Source organism: Rhipicephalus sanguineus, chromosome 10 (assembly GCF_013339695.2).
Source record: "Rhipicephalus sanguineus isolate Rsan-2018 chromosome 10, BIME_Rsan_1.4, whole genome shotgun sequence".
NCBI classification, from domain to species: domain Eukaryota; kingdom Metazoa; phylum Arthropoda; class Arachnida; order Ixodida; family Ixodidae; genus Rhipicephalus; species Rhipicephalus sanguineus.
The window spans coordinates 148,768,770-148,789,266 of record NC_051185.1 but is presented as its reverse complement, the minus strand read 5'-3'; the positions used below and the strand labels follow the sequence as shown (position 1 = coordinate 148,789,266).

Here is a 20,497-nt window from a genome sequence, read left to right as displayed (position 1 = left end):
CAGCCGACGAGGGTGGGGACCGGTTTTGTCGTGACGCGGCTCCTTATTACGCCCATTGTTTCATTCCATCAATCAAGCAAAATGTTACTCGCCTCAGAGAAGAAAAAAAAAAGAACATTTGGAGGTGCTGGGTATCAATCCCAGTACCTCTCGCATGCTAAGCGAGCGCTCTACCATCTGAGCTACACCCCCGATGAAGAATCGAAGCATATGCTCGCATCCTGATCGGTAGTTACGCGAGAGTGTTGGTGGAGAAAGAGGGCAGCCGACGAGGGTGGGGACCGGTTTTGTCGTGACGCGGCTCCTTATTACGCCCATTGTTTCATTCCATCAATCAAGCAAAATGTTACTCGCCTCAGAGAAGAAAAAAAAAAGAACATTTGGAGGTGCTGGGTATCAATCCCAGTACCTTTCGCATGCTAAGCGAGCGCTCTACCATCTGAGGCTACACCCCCGATGAAGAATCGAAGCATATGCTCGCATCCTGATCGGTAGTTACGCGAGAGTGTTGGTGGAGAAAGAGGGCAGCCGACGAGGGTGGGGACCAGGTTTTGTCGTGACGCGGCTCCTTATTACGCCCATTGTTTCATTCCATCAATCAAGCAAAATGTTACTCGCCTCAGAGAAGAAAAAAAAAGAACATTTGGAGGTGCTGGGTATCGATCCCAGTACCTCTCGCATGCTAAGCGAGCGCTCTACCATCTGAGCTACACCCCCGATGAAGAATCGAAGCATATGCTCGCATCCTGATTGGTAGTTACGCGAGAGTGTTGGTGGAGAAAGAGGGCAGCCGACGAGGGTGGGGACCGGTTTTGTCGTGAGGCGGCTCCTTATTACGCGCATTGTTTCATTCCATCAATCAAGCAAAATATTACTCGGCTCAGAGAAGAAAAAAAAAGAACATTTGGAGGTGCTGGGTATCGATCCCAGTACCTCTCGCATGCTAAGCGAGCGCTCTACCATCTGAGCTACACCCCCGATGAAGAATCGAAGCATATGCTCGCATCCTGATCTGGTAGTTACGCGAGAGTGTTGGTGGAGAAAGAGGGCAGCCGACGAGGGTGGGGACCGGTTTTCTCGTGACGCGGCTCCTTATTACGCCCATTGTTTCATTCCATCAATCAAGCAAAATGTTACTCGCCTCAGAGAAGAAAAAAAAAGAACATTTGGAGGTGCTGGGTATCGATCCCAGTACCTCTCGCATGCTAAGCGAGCGCTCTACCATCTGAGCTACACCCCCGATGAAGAATCGAAGCATATGCTCGCATCCTGATTGGTAGTTACGCGAGAGTGTTGGTGGAGAAAGAGGGCAGCCGACGAGGGTGGGGACCGGTTTTGTCGTGACGCGGCTCCTTATTACGCCCATTGTTTCATTCCATCAATCAAGCAAAATGTTACTCGCCTCAGAGAAGAAAAAAAAAAGAACATTTGGAGGTGCTGGGTATCGATCCCAGTACCTCTCGCATGCTAAGCGAGCGCTCTACCATCTGAGCTACACCCCCGATGAAGAATCGAAGCATATGCTCGCATCCTGATCGGTAGTCACGCGAGAGTGTTGGTGGAGAAAGAGGGCAGCCGACGAGGGTGGGGACCAGTTTTGTCGTGACGCGGCTCCTTATTACGCCCATTGTTTCATTCCATCAATCAAGCAAAATGTTACTCGCCTCAGAGAAGAAAAAAAAAGAACATTTGGAGGTGCTGGGTATCAATCCCAGTACCTCTCGCATGCTAAGCGAGCGCTCTACCATCTGAGCTACACCCCCGATGAAGAATCGAAGCATATGCTCGCATCCTGATCGGTAGTTACGCGAGAGTGTTGGTGGAGAAAGAGGGCAGCCGACGAGGGTGGGGACCGGTTTTGTCGTGACGCGGCTCCTTCTTACGCCCATTGTTTCATTCCATCAATCAAGCAAAATGTTACTCGCCTCAGAGAAGAAAAAAAAAAGAACATTTGGAGGTGCTGGGTATCAATCCCAGTACCTCTCGCATGCTAAGCGAGCGCTCTACCATCTGAGCTACACCCCCGATGAAGAATCGAAGCATATGCTCGCATCCTGATCGGTAGTTACGCGAGAGTGTTGGTGGAGAAAGAGGGCAGCCGACGAGGGTGGGGACCGGTTTTGTCGTGACGCGGCTCCTTATTACGCCCATTGTTTCATTCCATCAATCAAGCAAAATGTTACTCGCCTCAGAGAAGAAAAAAAAAGAACATTTGGAGGTGCTGGGTATCAATCCCAGTACCTTTCGCATGCTAAGCGAGCGCTCTACCATCTGAGCTACACCCCCGATGAAGAATCGAAGCATATGCTCGCATCCTGATCGGTAGTTACGCGAGAGTGTTGGTGGAGAAAGAGGGCAGCCGACGAAGGTGGGGACCGGTTTTATCGTGACGCGGCTCCTTATTACGCCCATTGTTTCATTCCATCAATCAAGCAAAATGTTACTCGCCTCAGAGAAGAAAAAAAAAGAACATTTGGAGGTGCTGGGTATCAATCCCAGTACCTCTCGCATGCTAAGCGAGCGCTCTACCGTCTGGGCTACACCCCCGATGAAGAATCGAAGCATATGCTCGCATCCTGATTGGTAGTTACGCGAGAGTGTTGGTGGAGAAAGAGGGCAGCCGACGAAGGTGGGGACCGGTTTTGTCGTGACGCGGCTCCTTATTACGCCCATTGTTTCATTCCATCAATCAAGCAAAATGTTACTCGCCTCAGAGAAGAAAAAAAAAAAAGAACATTTGGAGGTGCTGGGTATCATCCCAGTACCTTTCGCATGCTAAGCGAGCGCTCTACCATCTGAGCTACACCCCCGATTTTTTTTTTCTTTATTACCTGGCTTTGGTACAAACACATTACACAGACAACATTGTTATAAAACTACCCTATGTACACTCTACATGAGGACAAAAATTTCAACCGGCAAAGTGCCGGTATCGTCAGGTTAAAATTCAGGCAGAGTGACAAGTGGCTCTACTCTTGAGAGCCACTCGGGCGGTTCCGGTGCCGTTTTATGTATCTCAATAAACCAGTGTACACTCTCTCTGAAATAAGCTCGGGCAGGCCGCGCATCCTTGTCAAAATGCTGACCTGCCATTCTCGAGCGCCACAAAGAGTGGAGGCCCATGAGCATGACTGCATCAAATGGCACGCCATCTTCGTTCTGTACACTCAGGAATCGAATGCCGTACGGGTACAAGGGAAATTCTTTCTTAATTGCTCTCTGCAACACATCCCAAAAATAAACGCCCTCCCAACAATGTAAAAAAACATGATCTATTGTTTCCGGTAATTTGCATATTATACAATGCGTGCCCCAAGGCAAAAAACACCCCTTTCCATCTAAAAAAGTTTTCACTGGCAATGTTCCCGAATGCAGCTTAAAGAAAAAAGTTTTCGTTCCAGGCTGCACATGCATTTTTTTCACCCTCTTTAAAACATTGCTGCCTGGGCCTCCCTCGTACAATGACCTGTACAACGGCACAGGCAACACAACATCACAAAGAGCAAAGTAAAGTTCCTTTCGTTTCACATTGGCAAGATATTCTCTCGAAAACCGTACGGTAAGAAATCTGACACTCGACACTATTTCTTTATAAAAGCCACCAATCCCTCCTACACGCTCTTCAGTTGAGACAACATACTCAGGCAGCAGTCTACCTAGTCGCAATTGGCATATGGTGCGCATGAAAGGATCGGTGACATCTCTAAAGAACAAGAACCGGTTAACCAGCTGACGGAAGAAGAGGTGACCCAGTCCGAGCCCCCCGTCTTTTACCCGTCGGAACAAGTTGGTACGGCTGCACCGTTCCCACCCAGAAGCCCAGACAAAAGTGGCAAATATCCTGTGGAACTTTTGCACGTTAGTCCGTGAGCAATGCAGCACTTGCATAACGTACCAGAGCTTGCTGATGAAAAACAGGTTGCAAATAGTGGCTCTGGCAAAGATCGATAGGGCACCTGATTTCCACTTCTCTGCTTTCTCCCGTGTGTCCTTAGCCTGACTTTTCCAATAGTGATCGCTGTCGCGATAACACTCGAGCGGGACGCCCAAGTACTTGCCCGGGGTCGTCACCCAGGGCACGTTAGCAAAGTGGTCAGGTTTCGTTGGCCACGATCCGTGCCAGAGCCCTAGGCACTTGGACCAGTTAACACCGCTCCCTGTAGCCTGGCTAAAATCACGCACAGTTTTGACAGCCTGTTCTATACTCTGTTTATCCTTTGTGAAAACGGCTACATCGTCTGCATACGCCAGCAGCTTGACTTCAGCTGCGTGTAACCGGAACCCATTGATTTTATTGTTGTTGATTACCTTCAAGCACAATGTTTCAATATAAATACAAAATAACAGGGGGCTGAGGGGGCAACCCTGACGAACCGAACGTTGCACACTAATGGGGGCCCCCACACTCTTCTTCACTATCAACCTGGTCGTGCAGTTTCGGTACGCCAGGGCCACTCCCTCGCAGATGACAGAACCGACATTAGCATGATTTAAAACAGCAAACAAAATTTTGTGATTAACACAATCAAAAGCCTTTTCCAGATCAATCTGCAATATGGCAACCTGCTCATATGAAAAATCACAATATTCCAGTATGCTCCGCGCTTTATGGATATTTAGGACAATAGATCGCCCTTTGATGCCACATGTCTGGTGAGGCCCGACGATGTCCTTTATGACTGTCTGCAATCTTCGAGCCAATACTTTCATATATATTTTATACTCAACGTTGGTTAGGGCTATGGGTCGATAGGCTGTTACGGATCTGAGTTTATGTACATCCTCGGTCTTGGGTATGAGAACAGTGTGGGAAGACCTGTATGATGGAGGCAATGTGTTCAATTTATACGCTTCATTAAATATACCTGTCAGAATCGGGCTAATTTCGTGTTTAAACATTTTATAAAACGCGGCAGTGAATCCATCCGGTCCTGGGGACTTTCCAGGATTTAACTTGTCTATAGCATGCTCCACTTCGGCCACTGTTATTGCACGCTCCAAACTTTCCTTCCTTTCGTCGTCCAGACGGGGTAAACCAGACAGAAATTCATTTTTGAAGCTTTCAAAGTCTACGTTTTGCAATGCGAACAGCGCCTGATAATATTCTGTGAAAGCTCTTTTTATGCCCTCTGTGTCTTTTGATAAGGTACCACCCCATTCGATTTCGTGTATGTGGTTCCTTTCGGCGCGTGCTTTTTCTAAGCATAGCGCACGTTTCGTTGGCGTTTCGCCTGCAGCGGTGTCCTCTGCCCTTGCCCTCACAAGCGCACCCCGATAACGCTCTTCGTCCAGTTGCTCTATCTTTTGCTTCAGTTTTCTAATGTCTTCAATCCATTTTCCCGGGGCTCGGCATTCCTGCTTGAGTAGCTTATCAAGCAGCGCTTTTAATTCAGTCTCTTTCCGTTTCTCGCTATACCGAATGCTCGTAGCCCTGTTAATTGCTTTTAATTTTAATGTTTCTTTAAGCAGCTCCCATTGTTGCCAAACGCGCAGGCTTTTGCTAGGATCTAATTTGCCAATTTCCTCCATTACTGTCGAATTGTATTCTTCGTCCTCCAGAAGCTTGCTATTTAATTTCCATGTTTCCCACGAAAAAGAGTTACTTCTCTTGGTAATTCCGATAGAGCACTGGACTAAGCAATGATCAGAAAAGGACACCGGGACTACCTCGTAACTAGCACATTCAGGAAGTATGCCGACCGATACATAAATGCGGTCGAGTCGTGCATAGGTAGGGCCTTCGAAGCGCGTGTACTTCAATACACCCGAACATTGAAAACTTTCGGCAACGTCCTCGAGGTCCCACTTCTCGACGATTCTCATCAGCATATCCGTGCTCTGATCTCTAAAAGACCGAGCACTCGTTTTGTCATGGGAACTGAGGACACAGTTAAAATCCCTTAACAATACTAACTTTCTTCCTGAACTTAGCCGTTGTTCGAGGCCACAAAAGAACAAGGCCCCATCTTCAATCCTGTTGGGCGCATATGCACATACGACACAGCCATTCGGTGTTGTACATGGAAAAGTCAAGAAAGGCACACCGGCCTGACGCACACGAAAAATGAGCGTTCACTTGAAGCCCTGGCAACTTCTTAACAAACAATAAGTAGCCAGCCGATGTGCCCACTGCGTGACTAACAACGACAACAAATCTAGACGCGAAACGCTGCACCATGCCGCTGGTCTCTTCTTCGCCGTCAACTTTCGTTTCCTGAACTGCCAGGACGTCGATGTCACGTTCCGTTAAAAGTCGATATACCTGACTTTGCTTTCTTTTTCCGGCAAGTCCTCTAACGTTTATGGTTGCGACTTTCAATGGACAGACAGGCGCCATTTTAACGATAGGGAAAGAGACCAGCAGCATTGTGCCTACCTCTCGCGTCCAGCACGTGGCTAGACGGTGCCATCGCCGGCGGTGCCGTCCGGCGCAGAAACTGGAACTAGCCCGCCGGTGTCGGCGTTGCCGCCACGCTTGTCGGCCAAGACATTGGGTCGCGGTCGAATGGATGACCGCCTTACTTGGGCAGTCTTTGCCGGGGGTTCCTCAATGCCAGACACCGTCGCTTGAATTCCGTCGTGTCCGGTCTGGGGGTGCGGGCGCTTCGACGCCGCAGCAACATTGGTAGCCGTGCGGACGCCACCCTTCTCAGTCTGTGGCTCGCTCGGGCCCTTGTGCTCGCCGCATTTGCTTACTGGCGAGCTGTCCGTCGCATTCCCTGTTGTGTCACTTGACCCTGCCAAGTCACCCGCCGCTCCTTGGGGCGTCGGTACTTCACCCTTGTGGGTCTCGGCTCCAGAAGACGCTGGCAGGGCCTGTGTTAACGGCTTTGAGCCAGACGAGCAACCTGACGCTTGTTCTTCCAGCGGGCCGTCTCCTTTCGGGGCTTCACCGCCGGAAGGCGCCGACGTGTCCGGTTGCCCCGCCTGCTTTTTCGCCTCGTCGGTGCCCCTCGCTGCCTCCTCAGCCTCAGCGACGTCCATCAATTCGTCGTTATCGTCCGCCCTTGGAAGCCCGGTCGCCGACGCGTAGGTACGGACGCAGTCCGCGTCCGCGTGTCCGTAACGCCGGCACTTCGAACACCGGGGCACCCTGCAGTCCCGACGAACGTGTCCCGTGCCGTGGCAGCGCAGGCACTGCATTGCACGCCCGGGCACCACCACGAGGGCCAACTCGCCAGCGACACGAACCTGGTGGGGCAGGTCGTCGACCTTTACTCCCGGCTTCAGCTTCAGCAACACGGTTCTTGTGGTGGAGCCCTTTTCTCGCATGCCTTGGACGCGCCAACGCTCTCGGGTAACCTCGGTGACGTTCCCGAATGCAGCGAAAGCGGTCCGGATGTCGTCGTCTTGGACGCCGTGAAGCATCCAATGCAGGCGCAGTTTAACCTGCTGGTCCTCAGGGTCGAAAACCACACACCGGCGGCCTTTGACCTTCAGCTCCTTAAGCGCTGCTAATTTCTTCGTGGCTTCACCGGTTTTCAGTGTCACTGCCCAGACGTGGTTGATCTGGTACGCCCCTAACGCCACGACGTCAGGGAGCACACCAGCAGTGGCGAGGGCGTCTCGGAAGTCCTCGACCTTGTAGGGCCGCTCACGCACGTCTCCGTGCAAAAACAACGTGTTGAGAACGACACGGCCAGTGGGCAGAGTAGGCAGCACAATCTCGTAATCCTTATCGTCTTCGACAGCCATCCTGTTACCGCGGCCAGCACGGGCCGCTATCGCCGCTCCATCGGAGCCGTTCATCCTGCGTCCGTTCGCTGGCGCGGCCGGAAGTAGAATGAGCTACACCCCCGATGAAGAATCGAAGCATATGCTCGCATCCTGATCGGTAGTCACGCGAGAGTGTTGGTGGAGAAAGAGGGCAGCCGACGAGGGTGGGGACCGGTTTTGTCGTGACGCGGCTCCTTATTACGCCCATTGTTTCATTCCATCAATCAAGCAAATGTTACTCGCCTCAGAGAAGAAAAAAAAACATTTGGAGGTGCTGGGTATCAATCCCAGTACCTCTCGCATGCTAAGCGAGCGCTCTACCATCTGAGCTACACCCCCGATGAAGAATCGAAGCATATGCTCGCATCCTCATCGGTAGTTACGCGAGAGTGTTGGTGGAGAAAGAGGGCAGCCGACGAGGGTGGGGACCGGTTTTCGTGACGCGGCTCCTTATTACGCCCATTGTTTCATTCCATCAATCAAGCAAAATGTTACTCGCCTCGAGAAGAAAAAAAAAAGAACATTTGGAGGTGCTGGGTATCGATCCCAGTACCTCTCGCATGCTAAGCGAGCGCTCTACCATCTGAGCTACACCCCTTTTTTTTTTTTTTGCTTTATTGCCTGCTTCCAGACATAAACCACATCACAAACACATAGAATAAATAACATCAAATGTTGTCCGTCCTACTGGACAGACATCGAAGCATATGCTCGCATCCTGATCGGTAGTCACGCGAGAGTGTTGGTGGAGAAAGAGGGCAGGCCGACGAGGTGGGGACCAGTTTTGTCGTGACGCGGCTCCTTATTACGCCCATTGTTTCTTCCATCAATCAAGCAAAATGTTACTCGCCTCAGGAAGAAAAAAAAGAACATTTGGAGGTCTGGGTATCAATCCCAGTACCTCTCGCATGCTAAGCGAGCGCTCTACCATCTGAGCTACAACCCCCGATGAAGAATCGAAGCATATGCTCGCATCCTGATCGGTAGTTACGCGAGAGTGTTGGTGGAGAAAGAGGGCAGCCGACGAGGGTGGGGACCGGTTTTGTCGTGACGCGGCTCCTTATACGCCCATTGTTTCATTCCATCAATCAAGCAAAATGTTACTCGCCTCAGAGAAGAAAAAAAAAAGAACATTTGGAGGTGCTGGGTATCAATCCCAGTACCTTTTGTTATGATCGGCCTGCCTGGCTTGGTGCCGCTTTGACGCATGAGACGTTGCGGCTAGGACTACCCTGATTTCTTCCGGGTCAGCGGTTCCAGAGATGCACCAAGAGCGGCGACAACACGAAGGTCGTTCGTGTAATATTCTCAGGTTGTCTGCGCCCCTCGTAAAACCCTTTGGGCACGCCTGACCGACTGACAGTTTAGGAAGAGTTGTTGGCCGTCGAGGCGGCTTGCTTTGTCAAGGTGCCCCGGACAAAGGACCCAGCGACTGGGAACCGTCTGCGGATGCATTTCCCACGTTCTCCGTGGCGCCTTGTTGCCGCTGTTTCCACAATTCGTGGTCTGCCTCGCGCATAACCATCATTGCAACAGACTACGAAATTGACTTCCACGAAAGACTCAACGTCTTCGTGCTGTGCCGTGTGTGCGCGGTGGGCAGTGTTTTTCCCTCGCCATGGGACGAACTGGATGTGCCTCTTTCTCCTTTCGTGGGTTGGAAGGAGGCGACGTTTCACCTTCCCCTTTTGGGGGCGGAGGTGAAGATGGAAATTTTCATTGGACTGTCCTGGCCTCCATTGTTTTTTCCTACAGGGAACCCTGGGAAGACCAGGACATAAAATGCGAGCGCCGATGCGCTCCCGACGAGCTCTCACAAGTTCTCTCAAGCTCTCACGAGCTCCGAGAGCTTCCATGATGCTAACCCCATCATGTAGCAACACGCTACCTGTAAATAAACGTTACTGTTAACAGCTCTGGGCTCCTCTCCTCGACATCTCCCCGGGACTCTGGCTGGCTCCGGTCCTCTGGGCAGACCCCCGATTACATCACTTTCGCATGCTAAGCGAGCGCTCTACCGTCTGGGCTACATTTTTTTTTTCTTTATTCAGAACGAGGTACATCGTGTACACACACAAAAAAAAACCAGGTGTAGTTTGACAAGAAGTATTTAACAATGCATTAAAACCGCCAATCACACTTTGTTTGGCTTAAATTGTTTAAAAGCGCTTTAGTGCTACAAGTTCATTCAGTACAGGGAGCCATTCCGGCTGTTCTTCTCGTGCATTGTATGCATCTCTTATGTAAGCTATGCTTTCAATGAAGTATTCTCTGACAGAACGGGCATTCTCGTCAACATGCCGAAATGCCATGCATGATTTCCAAATAGCGTGCATACTTAACAGCATAAACATGTCATACGGTATGCCACTGTCACTGTGAACCGGTAGGAAACGGATTCCATGGGGTGTCAAAGGTAAGTCTTTTTTTAAAGTTCGTTGTAGGATGTCCCAATGAAACGTAGCATCCAAACAGTCCAAAAAAATGTGATCGACACTCTCTGGTTTGCGGCATAGGAGACAATTAACAGACCACGGAACAAATAAGCCCCTTTCCTGCAGCCATGGTTTTACGGGAAGTGTACCAGTGTGTAGCTGAAAAAAAAGGTCTTTGCTGATGGCCGTACCACCATTCTTTTAACCCTTTTAAGAACGTCTTTTCCCTGGCCTTTTTCATACATCGCACGATACATCGGCACAGGCAGCATTACATCGATAAGGTCTTTATATAATTGTCTTTTTGTCACCACACCAAGGTACTGCAAAGAAAAACGTACTTTTAGTATGTTAAATGCCGAAACAGCTTCGTTGAGATAACCATGAATGCCGCTACGCCCAGCGCAACAAGTGGATACAACAAATTCGGGTAGATAACAACATAATCTAACTTGTAGCATGGTACGTAAGAAAGGATGGCTCTGATCTCGCAGAAACATAAACCTGGAAACAATCTGCCTTAGAAATAAGTGGGCTAATCCCAGCCCACCCGCTTTCACTGACCGAAAAAGATTTGTACGGCTCGTGCGTTCCCACTTGGAGGCCCAAACAAAAGTGGCAAAAACTCTGTGTATCTTCTGTACATTTGAACGGTTCATGCACAGCACCTGAAGTACATACCAAATTTTTGCTGCTAAGAATAAGTTGCAAACTGTTGACCTCGCGAATATTGATAGGTTTTTTCCTCCCCACTTGTTCGCTTTCTCCCTTAATTTTTCTGTCTCATCGTTCCAGTATTCACTGGGATCATTATATTTCTGCAGTGGCACACCGAGGTACTTCGTCGGCACGGAGCTCCACTTAACCTTTTCGAAAAATTCAGGCTTTTCGTCCCAGGTACCATGCCAAAAACCTGCACTCTTATCCCAGTTTAAGGCACTGCCTGACCACTTGCAGTACTTGTCTGCTACACTGACTGCTTCACTAATGCTCCCTCTGTCTTTACAAAAAACAGCGATGTCATCTGCGTAGGACAGTACTTTGACCTCAGCCGTCATTAGCCTAAAACCATGTATCTTGTCGCTATTGATTATGCTCAAACAAAAGGGCTCCAAGTAGATAGCAAATAACAAGGGGGAAATTGGGCAACCCTGACGGGCGCTCCTTGCAATTTGAAAGTTTGCAGTGACTTCCTTGTTAATTACGATGCTAGCAAAACAATTCCGATACGACATCTTCACCCCTTCTAAAATAACGTCTCCTACATTTACATGTTTCAATATTGAAAAAAGTACATCATGCATAACACGGTCAAAAGCCTTTTCCAGGTCTAGTTGCAACATTGCTACTTGGCTGTACCATGCATCGCAACACTCAAGGATGCTCCTCGTAGTGTGGATATTGGTTCCTATTGTTCGGCCCTTAATTCCGCATGTTTGGTGCGGTCCTACGATTAACCGTATTACGCTTTGCAGTCTCTTGGCGAGTACCTTCATAAAAACCTTATAATCAGTGTTAGTGAGGCTTATTGGACGATAAGCACTCACTGACAAGAGCTTCACTGGATCTTCACTTTTGGGTATGAGTACAATATGTGACCTTCGAAAGGACGGCGGCATTTCCTTTACCTCGTAAGCCTCCGCTACGAGGCGTAACAGGAGCTCCGACAGCTCATCTTTGAATGCTTTGTAAAAAGCTGTGCCTAGTCCATCCGGGCCGGGCGTTTTCCCTTCACTTAATTCATTAATGGCCCTTTCAATTTCCCCAACTGATATTGGCTCTTCGAGGCGGGCGGTGGTTTCCTTATCTAGTGTCGGCATTATTGACAAAAACTCACTGTCCAAGGCTGCTTCTCTGTTACCGCTGCACCCAAGAAGTCCTTTATAATAATCCAAAAACGCGCTTTCTATCATCTGTTTGTCCGTGGTAGTCACTCCTCCGTATTTAATCTGTTTTATTTCCTTACGCGAGGCGTAGCGCTTTTCTTCGCTCAGCGAGCGTTTCGTCGGTGTTTCCCCCAGCCAAAGGTGTTCTGCGCGTGCACGTATGACTGCTCCTCTGTATTTTTCAGTGTCCATTATCTCGAGCTGGTTCTTGACCTCTCTTATCTCTTTAGTTAAAGTGCCTGGTCGCGTGCTTTCGACTGACAACAAGAATTCTAGCTGACCTTGTAGTTCTTTTTGCTTTCTTTTTTCATTGTAGCGTAACATGGAAGACCTTTCAATTGCAGCAATTTTAACTTCTTCCTTGAACTGTTCCCATGCAGCGACCATTCGTCCCGACTCAGACGAGCGCACTTTTTCAATAAGTATTTTCACCTTATCCACAAATACTTCATCACTAAGTAATTTATTGTTCAGTTTCCACAGTTTCCAAGAAAAGGTTGATCTTTTCTTCTTCACTCCCAGAGAAAACATTACGGCACTGTGATCACTGAAAGCTACTGGTTTGTGCTCGTAACTGTTGCATAGCGGCACGAGTACATCTGATACGTATGCTCTATCTAAACGGGAGTGGCAATCGCGCTGGAAATGCGTAAACCTAGCGCCACTTCCAATTTGCAATACGTTTCCTACATCTTCAAAACCCCCCTCTTGCATAAGCGCTGACAGCAACAAAGCACTTTGATCACGAACGGATAGTTTTTTGCTTCTATCTTCTCTGAAGCACACGCAATTAAAATCCCCCAGAATTATCATGTTTCTATCAGATTTTAAATACCGTTCGACACTTGCAAAAAAGGATAACCGCTCAGGTATACTATTCGGTGCATATACGCAAATGATGCGCCATTTTTTACCAAAACCGTCAAAATCGCACAAAACGAGACGGCCGTCATCGCTAGCATGAACATACTCTTCAACAAATCCTAAAGAGTTCCGCAGAAAAAGAGCACACCCTCCAGAGGTGCCAACAGAATGACATATGCAAACATTATAGCGGGACCGAAAAGGTTCGACCATGCGGTCCGTTTGTTCTTGACTTTCGACCTTCGTTTCCTGTACCGCTATGATATCGAGGTCGTCCTCTAGGAAAAGACGACTAACCTGATATTGCTTTCGCTTAGATCGAAGTCCGCGCACATTTAAAGTTGCGATACGCAACGTAGTTATGGGCTGTGAAGGCCTCGGGCAAGATACGGACCGCATGGTTCTTACCTCGCCGATTGACACATCCCTGGCTTCCACCGTTGAAGTTGTGGATAGACACGTACAATGCGTGCACTTTCCACACGCGTCACATAATGATGAAGCCATATTTGCTATGTCCTTGAGCGCCTATGGATTTAGGTCCCTCGTTGACTGTCTTCCCCCGTGGCTACGAGGGTGGCTTCGGCGGCGGACGTGTGCCCGCAGCGATGTTCGGCTTGAACCTCAAGCTGGGTCGCCTGAGCGTTGCCGCTTTCGTTGCCGGCTCACCTCCTGTTGTCCTCTCTGGTTCTGCGTCCTCGTTGCTCACATCTTCAAGCGTTCGCTTTGCGCTTGTCCCCGCTCTTGTGACGTCCATATCTTCAGGTTGTCCAGTCGACGACCCAATACTTTGCTTATTTTCGTTGTCGCTTTCGTCCCGCGGTATAGAGCTCACGCTGTTGGTCTGTTGATCCGTTTGTTCAGCCTGAGCCGCTTCGCTTCCTTCGTCTTTCGGGCCCTTAGAAAGGGGCGTGAATACGGGACCCCGATTTCTGCTTTCCGCTGCTTCTTCTGCATCAGCTTGGTCCATTATGTGCTCCGTGAGATGGTCGCCAGCCACAGGCCCGGCCACACTGGCGTATGTTTGGGCACACTCGCTGTCTTCGTGACCATAGCGTCTGCACCGACCACACCGGGGTATGCGACAGTCCCGGCGTATATGTCCCGTTCGTCGACATCGTAAGCAAAGCGGTGCCCGTCCTGGCACAACCAAAAGCGTTGTTATACCGCCCACTCGGAGCTGGTGTGGTAGGTCTTCGACTGTCAAGCCCGCTTTTAATTGCAGGGTGACAGTCCTGGTCGAGGTTCCTTTATCGGCGATACCTTGGACGCGCCAACGTTCCTTTTGATACTTCTGCCACTCTTCCATAATTTACGAGTGCGGTGCGCACATCTTCATCCGGTACATTATGCAGGAGCCAATAAAGCTTTAGCCGGACATCCTGCTTGTTCGGGTCGATAACGAGGCAGCGCCTTTCCTTTATCTTTACGTCACCAAGTGCTAGCATCTTTTTCTTGGCTTGCGCTGTACTGAAAGTCACGGCCCAGACGTGGTTCATCTGGAAAGCGCCTAAGGCGAGTACCTCAGGCAACATACCCAGACTAACCAAAGTGTCACGGACGTCTTCAACACGATACGGCCTTGCCTTAATATCTCCGTGTAGAAAAACAGTATTCATAACACACGCACCTGTAGGCAACTGCGGCAAAACGACTTCGTAATCCTGTTCATCTTCGGCGACAATCCTGTTTCCGCGACCCATCTGGGCCGCTGTATCCGCCCCTACGGAGCGCATGATGCACACGTCCGTACACAGCAGTGGCCGGAAATGGAATCCCCGTCTGGGCTACACCCCCGATGAAGAATCGAAGCATATGCTCGCATCCTGATCGGTAGTTACGCGAGAGTGTTGGTGGAGAAAGAGGGCAGCCGACGAGGGTGGGGACCAGTTTTGTCGTGACGCGGCTCCTTATTACGCCCATTGTTTCATTCCATCAATCAAGCAAAATGTTACTCGCCTCAGAGAAGAAAAAAAAAAGAACATTTGGAGGTGCTGGGTATCGATCCCAGTACCTCTCGCATGCTAAGCGAGCGCTCTACCATCTGAGCTACACCCCCGATGAAGAATCGAAGCATATGCTCGCATCCTGATCGGTAGTTACGCGAGAGTGTTGGTGGAGAAAGAGGGCAGCCGACGAGGGTGGGGACCGGTTTTGTCGTGACGCGGCTCCTTATTACGCCCATTGTTTCATTCCATCAATCAAGCAAAATGTTACTCGCCTCAGAGAAGAAAAAAAAAAGAACATTTGGAGGTGCTGGGTATCGATCCCAGTACCTCTCGCATGCTAAGCGAGCGCTCTACCATCTGAGCTACACCCCCGATGAAGAATCGAAGCATATGCTCGCATCCTGATCGGTAGTTACGCGAGAGTGTTGGTGGAGAAAGAGGGCAGCCGACGAGGGTGGGGACCGGTTTTGTCGTGACGCGGCTCCTTATTACGCCCATTGTTTCATTCCATCAATCAAGCAAAATGTTACTCGCCTCAGAGAAGAAAAAAAAAGAACATTTGGAGGTGCTGGGTATCGATCCCAGTACCTCTCGCATGCTAAGCGAGCGCTCTACCATCTGAGCTACGCCCCCGATGAAGAATCGAAGCATATGCTCGCATCCTGATTGGTAGTTACGCGAGAGTGTTGGTGGAGAAAGAGGGCAGCCGACGAGGGTGGGGACCGGTTTTGTCGTGACGCGGCTCCTTATTACGCCCATTGTTTCATTCCATCAATCAAGCAAAATGTTACTCGCCTCAGAGAAGAAAAAAAAAAGAACATTTGGAGGTGCTGGGTATCAATCCCCAGTACCTCTCGCATGCTAAGCGAGCGCTCTACCATCTGAGCTACACCCCCGATGAAGAATCGAAGCATATGCTCGCATCCTGATTGGTAGTTACGCGAGAGTGTTGGTGGAGAAAGAGGGCAGCCGACGAGGGTGGGGACCGGTTTTGTCGTGACGCGGCTCCTTATTACGCCCATTGTTTCATTCCATCAATCAAGCAAAATGTTACTCGCCTCAGAGAAGAAAAAAAAAGAACATTTGGAGGTGCTGGGTATCAATCCCAGTACCTTTCGCATGCTAAGCGAGCGCTCTACCATCTGAGCTACACCCCCGATGAAGAATCGAAGCATATGCTCGCATCCTGATCGGTAGTTACGCGAGAGTGTTGGTGGAGAAAGAGGGCAGCCGACGAGGGTGGGGACCGGTTTTGTCGTGACGCGGCTCCTTATTACGCCCATTGTTTCATTCCATCAATCAAGCAAAATGTTACTCGCCTCAGAGAAGAAAAAAAAAGAACATTTGGAGGTGCTGGGTATCAATCCCAGTACCTCTCGCATGCTAAGCGAGCGCTCTACCATCTGAGCTACACCCCCGATGAAGAATCGAAGCATATGCTCGCATCCTGATCGGTAGTTACGCGAGAGTGTTGGTGGAGAAAGAGGGCAGCCGACGAGGGTGGGGACCAGTTTTGTCGTGACGCGGCTCCTTATTACGCCCATTGTTTCATTCCATCAATCAAGCAAAGTATTACTCGCCTCAGAGAAGAAAAAAAAAAAGAACATTTGGAGGTGCTGGGTATCGATCCCAGTACCTCTCGCATGCTAAGCGAGCGCTCTACCATCTGAGCTACACCCCCGATGAAGAATCGAAGCATATGCTCGCATCCTGATCGGTAGTTACGCGAGAGTGTTGGTGGAGAAAGAGGGCAGCCGACGAGGGTGGGGACCGGTTTTCTCGCGGCGCGGCTCCTTATTACGCCCGTTGTTTCATTCTATCATTCAAGCAAAATATTGTTCGCCACAGCGAAGAAAAAAAAAAGAATATTTGGAGGTGCTGGGTATCGATCCCAGTACCTCTCGCATGCTAAGCGAGCGCTACACTTTTTTTCTTTATTGTCGAAATCATATATTACAAGACATAAAACCTGGCAGCCAGACTTTGGCTACCGCGGGATTAAAATCTTTTCATGCATACCAATACATCGAGTACGGAGATCCAGTCTGGCGGATCGGCAAGAGCGCGATACACATCTCGCAGACGCACGACACTTTCAATGAAATGTTCGCGAACAGGGCGTATATCTTTATCAACATGCTGATATTGCGTTCTCGTTTTCCACAAGGCGTGAAGTCCCAGGACCATGATAACATCGTACGGAAAGCCCCCAGATGCGTCTACCGGTAAGAAACGAATGCCATAAGGGTCAAGGGGTAGTTGTTTCTTTAATGTGCGTTGAAGCAAATCCCAATGAAATATTGGGTCCCAACAGTCTAGAAATACATGTTCAATCGTTCCCGGTTTTTTACATAAGATGCAGTCGGTGGTCCAGGGTATAGGGAGTATTCACATGACGTCACCAGCCTGCCCTGAGCCAGCGCGCGCCATTTTGTTGTACTGAGCTGACTGGCGGCTGCACTAGAGACAGCACCCGCCGCGTTCGCTGTTTTCTTTCCGCGGGGTCAAAGTTTTACTGTTGACTTTGCGATCACTGCAAGCTTGCTCAGGACATCGCAGGCGTGTGGTATCGTCGAGCGCTTACTGATGTAATCGCGGCCACAGACTTTCCGACGACTTTGTGTGCGCGAATCGCGTGTGTCTGAATGGACTTTTGACTTCGCGATCGCTGCGAGATTACTTCGGACACCGCGGGCGTGCGGCTCCTCACAAGCGCACGCACTTTCTGACTACTCTGCGAGTGTGAACTGCACGCCGAGACGCCAACGCTGGAGACAACACGGTGGCTGGAACAGCGGCAACGAAACGTTTCACCTAGTCCTACGTCGATTTTCGGGAGTGTCGTTTTGCTGTCGTTGGGATGCTGCAACTTAACGAGCTGCGCTGTGCGAGTCTGTGTGCGCGTGTCACGGCATTATCCTAGACTCGTTTTCTTTGCGGGTGATTTTGCGTCGACGCTTGTACGCGCGTATGTGCGTCTGGGCTTTGCATCATGATCGCGAAAGCTTATGAAGTGATCTCCGCGTCTTCCGTGAATTTGCAACGACATTCCCGTTCGGAAATCGTGGGAGTGGTTGCGCTGCCGTGATTTCAGCACGTGTGCCCGGGTGTGTACGCGTGTGTGGTGTTTGTTGTGTTGCTGTTCAGTGATAATGAGTGCTAAACCACGAACGGACAAGAAGGACTACGCAACTACACTGCATGGGGACGACGCTCAACGCTACGAAGCCAAAGTAGCCAGGTGCGGTGGCGATCCTTTTCAGTCGAGTTCGGGCGACTGTGTTGTGGGATCAAATGAGTGGCCTGACGTCGACTTCTCTGACATCTACGAATTCTTAGTGACGAGGTCGAGCTTCGTCACGAGGAAACAGATAAAAAACAAGAAGGCTCTGGAAGCATACAATTTTGTCGTGAGCGGTTGGGTGAAGGAACCATTGATAAAACACAAAGGAAACGATGAAATGATAATTCTTGGTGAAGTAAACCACTCCCAAGCTTTGTCGGTGCCGCCTCTGACAGCTTGGTTACTGATGAGCCGTGATGGCAGTGTTGTCTGTGCCCATTGTATGTGCATGGCTGGGCTGGGTGAAGCCTGTTCGCACGTAGCGGCACTGCTTTTTTACATGGAGATGGGGCTTGGAATCGAGAAGCCCAAGTCCTGCACCGACGGCAGCAACAAGTGGTTACCACCACATAAGCGCACAGTTAAAGCGGCTCCAATTTCTGCAGTGGACTTCTCATCAGCTGACATGAGACGCCGACAGCTAATGTTGGGAGCACCTGCTTTAGTCAAGCAGAAGCCAAGAAAAAAGGCGCCAGCACCAACACCGGGAGAGCTGACCGCACTTCTCGATGAGATAATTGCCAGTGGAGTTCGCCCTTCAGTAGCTGCCACCGATCCAAAGTACAGCGACCTATATGTTTCTGAGGTGACACAGTGTAGTGCACCGTATCTCCTTGACTTGTACAGCCCTAGTGCCTCAGTAATGGACGTTAAAAGTCTTGAAGAGAGATGTTCTTCTTTCAAGATGGAAATATCCGAGGCTGCAATAGCATCGATTGAGCACCGTACCCGAAAACAGTCTCAGTCACAGAGATGGTTCCTCTACAGAGCTGGACGAATTACTGCGTCAACATTAAAGTCAGTGTGCACTGCACGTATTGAAACCCCACCAATAAGCTTGGTGAAGAAAATATGCTACCCCAGCAACAAACTGAATGTAGCAGCTGTAAAGTATGGTAAGGAAAACGAGGCTACAGCTTTGGCGCATTACAAGGCTCTTTCAGCAGATGTGCATACCAATGCAAGATACAGTGAAATTGGTTTAGTTATTTCAAAGGAACATCCGTATTTTGCAGCAACACCGGATCTCATCGTTGAGTGCGACTGTTGTGGAAAAGGCACAGTAGAGGTTAAATGTCCTTACAGCGTGAAAGATAGTTCCCTGCATGAACTTCCAATGCAAAAAAGAAGTCGTGTGACTGAGGAAAGTGGCAGCCTTGTTCTCAAGACAAGTGACACTTATTACTACCAAGTACAAGGCCAAATGTTTGCATGCAACGTTTCGTATTGTGACTTTGTGCTTTGGAAACGTGGTGAAATTAATGTTGAAAGAATTGTCAGAGACGATGCTTTTCTAGCAAACGCCCTTGAAAAAGCAAAGACCTTTTTTTACAAAGTTGTTCTCCTCGAGCTTGTAGGACGGTGGTTCACTCGGCAGAATGAACTTGTAAAATCAAATGATGATGTTGGAAATGCTGATTCAGAATAGCTACCTAAACCTATTCTGTGTGCGCACATTGTCCTTACACATCCCAACATCTTATGGACTAGGTGGCACCTGGAAGGTACCTCTGTTCTGAGTTCCTTGTTTGTTTTAACTGTTCGATATTGCGCCTTTTTTCCTCTGGTGTTATGATGCAATATGTACTTGGACACAAGTGTGTATTTCTTGCCAACACTGTAATATCTCCTTTTTTTGCGAAAAAAAGTGTGGGTCAGATTGCCACGTGTCTTAATACAAGTATAACTGAAAATGACATTGACGTCGTGCATCGTGTTCCTTCTAAGGATAAGAACAAACCAAATGTCATCATAAAGTTCACGACTCGGTCTGCACGAGACAGATTTCTCTCTGCAGCACGACACGTCCGGTTAAACACTGGCACTTTGGGCTTTGAAACGAACAGCCCTGTTTATATAAACGAGCACCTGTGCGCTGAGAATAAGCGACTGTTGGGCAAAGCTCGCCAACTAAGGCGTGAAAAAGAATGGAAGTTTGTTTGGGTGTCGCAGGGGAAGATCCTCATGCGCAAATCCGAGCAATCGCCTGTCCTACATATCGCATGTGATGCTGACCTGGACAAAGTTACTTAAGTGCCCTGTACTTCTGATTGAGCTCACTCTTCTTATGCCCACTGATAAAATGGAGCCAAGGCATACAAAATTTTTGTGGTTCTTCGTGGTTCTTGTTACTTTTCACTGGATAATTAAAGGCATGTTTGTTCGAAAAGCTAATTACATTTGCCGATACTATGTGGATTTTAGCTTAGCTTTCATTCCTGATCTACATGTACTGCACTCTGCCCGACTAAACGAAGCTCGGGTACTATTAATCAATTTCGCCTTTTTCAACAGTACCGTTTA

General features: G+C 49.2%; 14 non-coding genes and 1 pseudogene across 14 annotated transcripts; all 15 read right to left on the bottom strand.

Moving 5' to 3' along the window:
- Positions 1-119: 119 nt before the first annotated feature.
- On the bottom strand, positions 120-192 carry Trnaa-agc (transfer RNA alanine (anticodon AGC)). Its single transcript has one exon. It is a non-coding gene; the product is annotated as a tRNA-Ala (tRNA).
- A 452-nt stretch (positions 193-644) lies between these two features.
- Positions 645-717, bottom strand: Trnaa-agc (transfer RNA alanine (anticodon AGC)). Its single transcript has one exon. It is a non-coding gene; the product is annotated as a tRNA-Ala (tRNA).
- Positions 718-905: 188 nt separating this feature from the next.
- On the bottom strand, positions 906-978 carry Trnaa-agc (transfer RNA alanine (anticodon AGC)). The gene has a single exon. It is a non-coding gene; the product is annotated as a tRNA-Ala (tRNA).
- Positions 979-1,167: 189 nt separating this feature from the next.
- Positions 1,168-1,240, bottom strand: Trnaa-agc (transfer RNA alanine (anticodon AGC)). Its single transcript has one exon. It is a non-coding gene; the product is annotated as a tRNA-Ala (tRNA).
- A 189-nt stretch (positions 1,241-1,429) lies between these two features.
- Positions 1,430-1,502, bottom strand: Trnaa-agc (transfer RNA alanine (anticodon AGC)). Its single transcript has one exon. It is a non-coding gene; the product is annotated as a tRNA-Ala (tRNA).
- Positions 1,503-1,690: 188 nt separating this feature from the next.
- Positions 1,691-1,763, bottom strand: Trnaa-agc (transfer RNA alanine (anticodon AGC)). Its single transcript has one exon. It is a non-coding gene; the product is annotated as a tRNA-Ala (tRNA).
- A 189-nt stretch (positions 1,764-1,952) lies between these two features.
- Trnaa-agc (transfer RNA alanine (anticodon AGC)) lies at positions 1,953-2,025 on the bottom strand. Its single transcript has one exon. It is a non-coding gene; the product is annotated as a tRNA-Ala (tRNA).
- A 5,957-nt stretch (positions 2,026-7,982) lies between these two features.
- Trnaa-agc (transfer RNA alanine (anticodon AGC)) lies at positions 7,983-8,055 on the bottom strand. Its single transcript has one exon. It is a non-coding gene; the product is annotated as a tRNA-Ala (tRNA).
- Positions 8,056-8,241: 186 nt separating this feature from the next.
- Positions 8,242-8,314, bottom strand: Trnaa-agc (transfer RNA alanine (anticodon AGC)). The gene has a single exon. It is a non-coding gene; the product is annotated as a tRNA-Ala (tRNA).
- Positions 8,315-9,875: 1,561 nt separating this feature from the next.
- LOC119371872 (uncharacterized) lies at positions 9,876-11,295 on the bottom strand (annotated as a pseudogene).
- Positions 11,296-14,887: 3,592 nt separating this feature from the next.
- On the bottom strand, positions 14,888-14,960 carry Trnaa-agc (transfer RNA alanine (anticodon AGC)). Its single transcript has one exon. It is a non-coding gene; the product is annotated as a tRNA-Ala (tRNA).
- A 189-nt stretch (positions 14,961-15,149) lies between these two features.
- Positions 15,150-15,222, bottom strand: Trnaa-agc (transfer RNA alanine (anticodon AGC)). The gene has a single exon. It is a non-coding gene; the product is annotated as a tRNA-Ala (tRNA).
- A 188-nt stretch (positions 15,223-15,410) lies between these two features.
- Positions 15,411-15,483, bottom strand: Trnaa-agc (transfer RNA alanine (anticodon AGC)). Its single transcript has one exon. It is a non-coding gene; the product is annotated as a tRNA-Ala (tRNA).
- Positions 15,484-16,195: 712 nt separating this feature from the next.
- Positions 16,196-16,268, bottom strand: Trnaa-agc (transfer RNA alanine (anticodon AGC)). Its single transcript has one exon. It is a non-coding gene; the product is annotated as a tRNA-Ala (tRNA).
- A 190-nt stretch (positions 16,269-16,458) lies between these two features.
- Positions 16,459-16,531, bottom strand: Trnaa-agc (transfer RNA alanine (anticodon AGC)). The gene has a single exon. It is a non-coding gene; the product is annotated as a tRNA-Ala (tRNA).
- Positions 16,532-20,497: the final 3,966 nt, after the last annotated feature.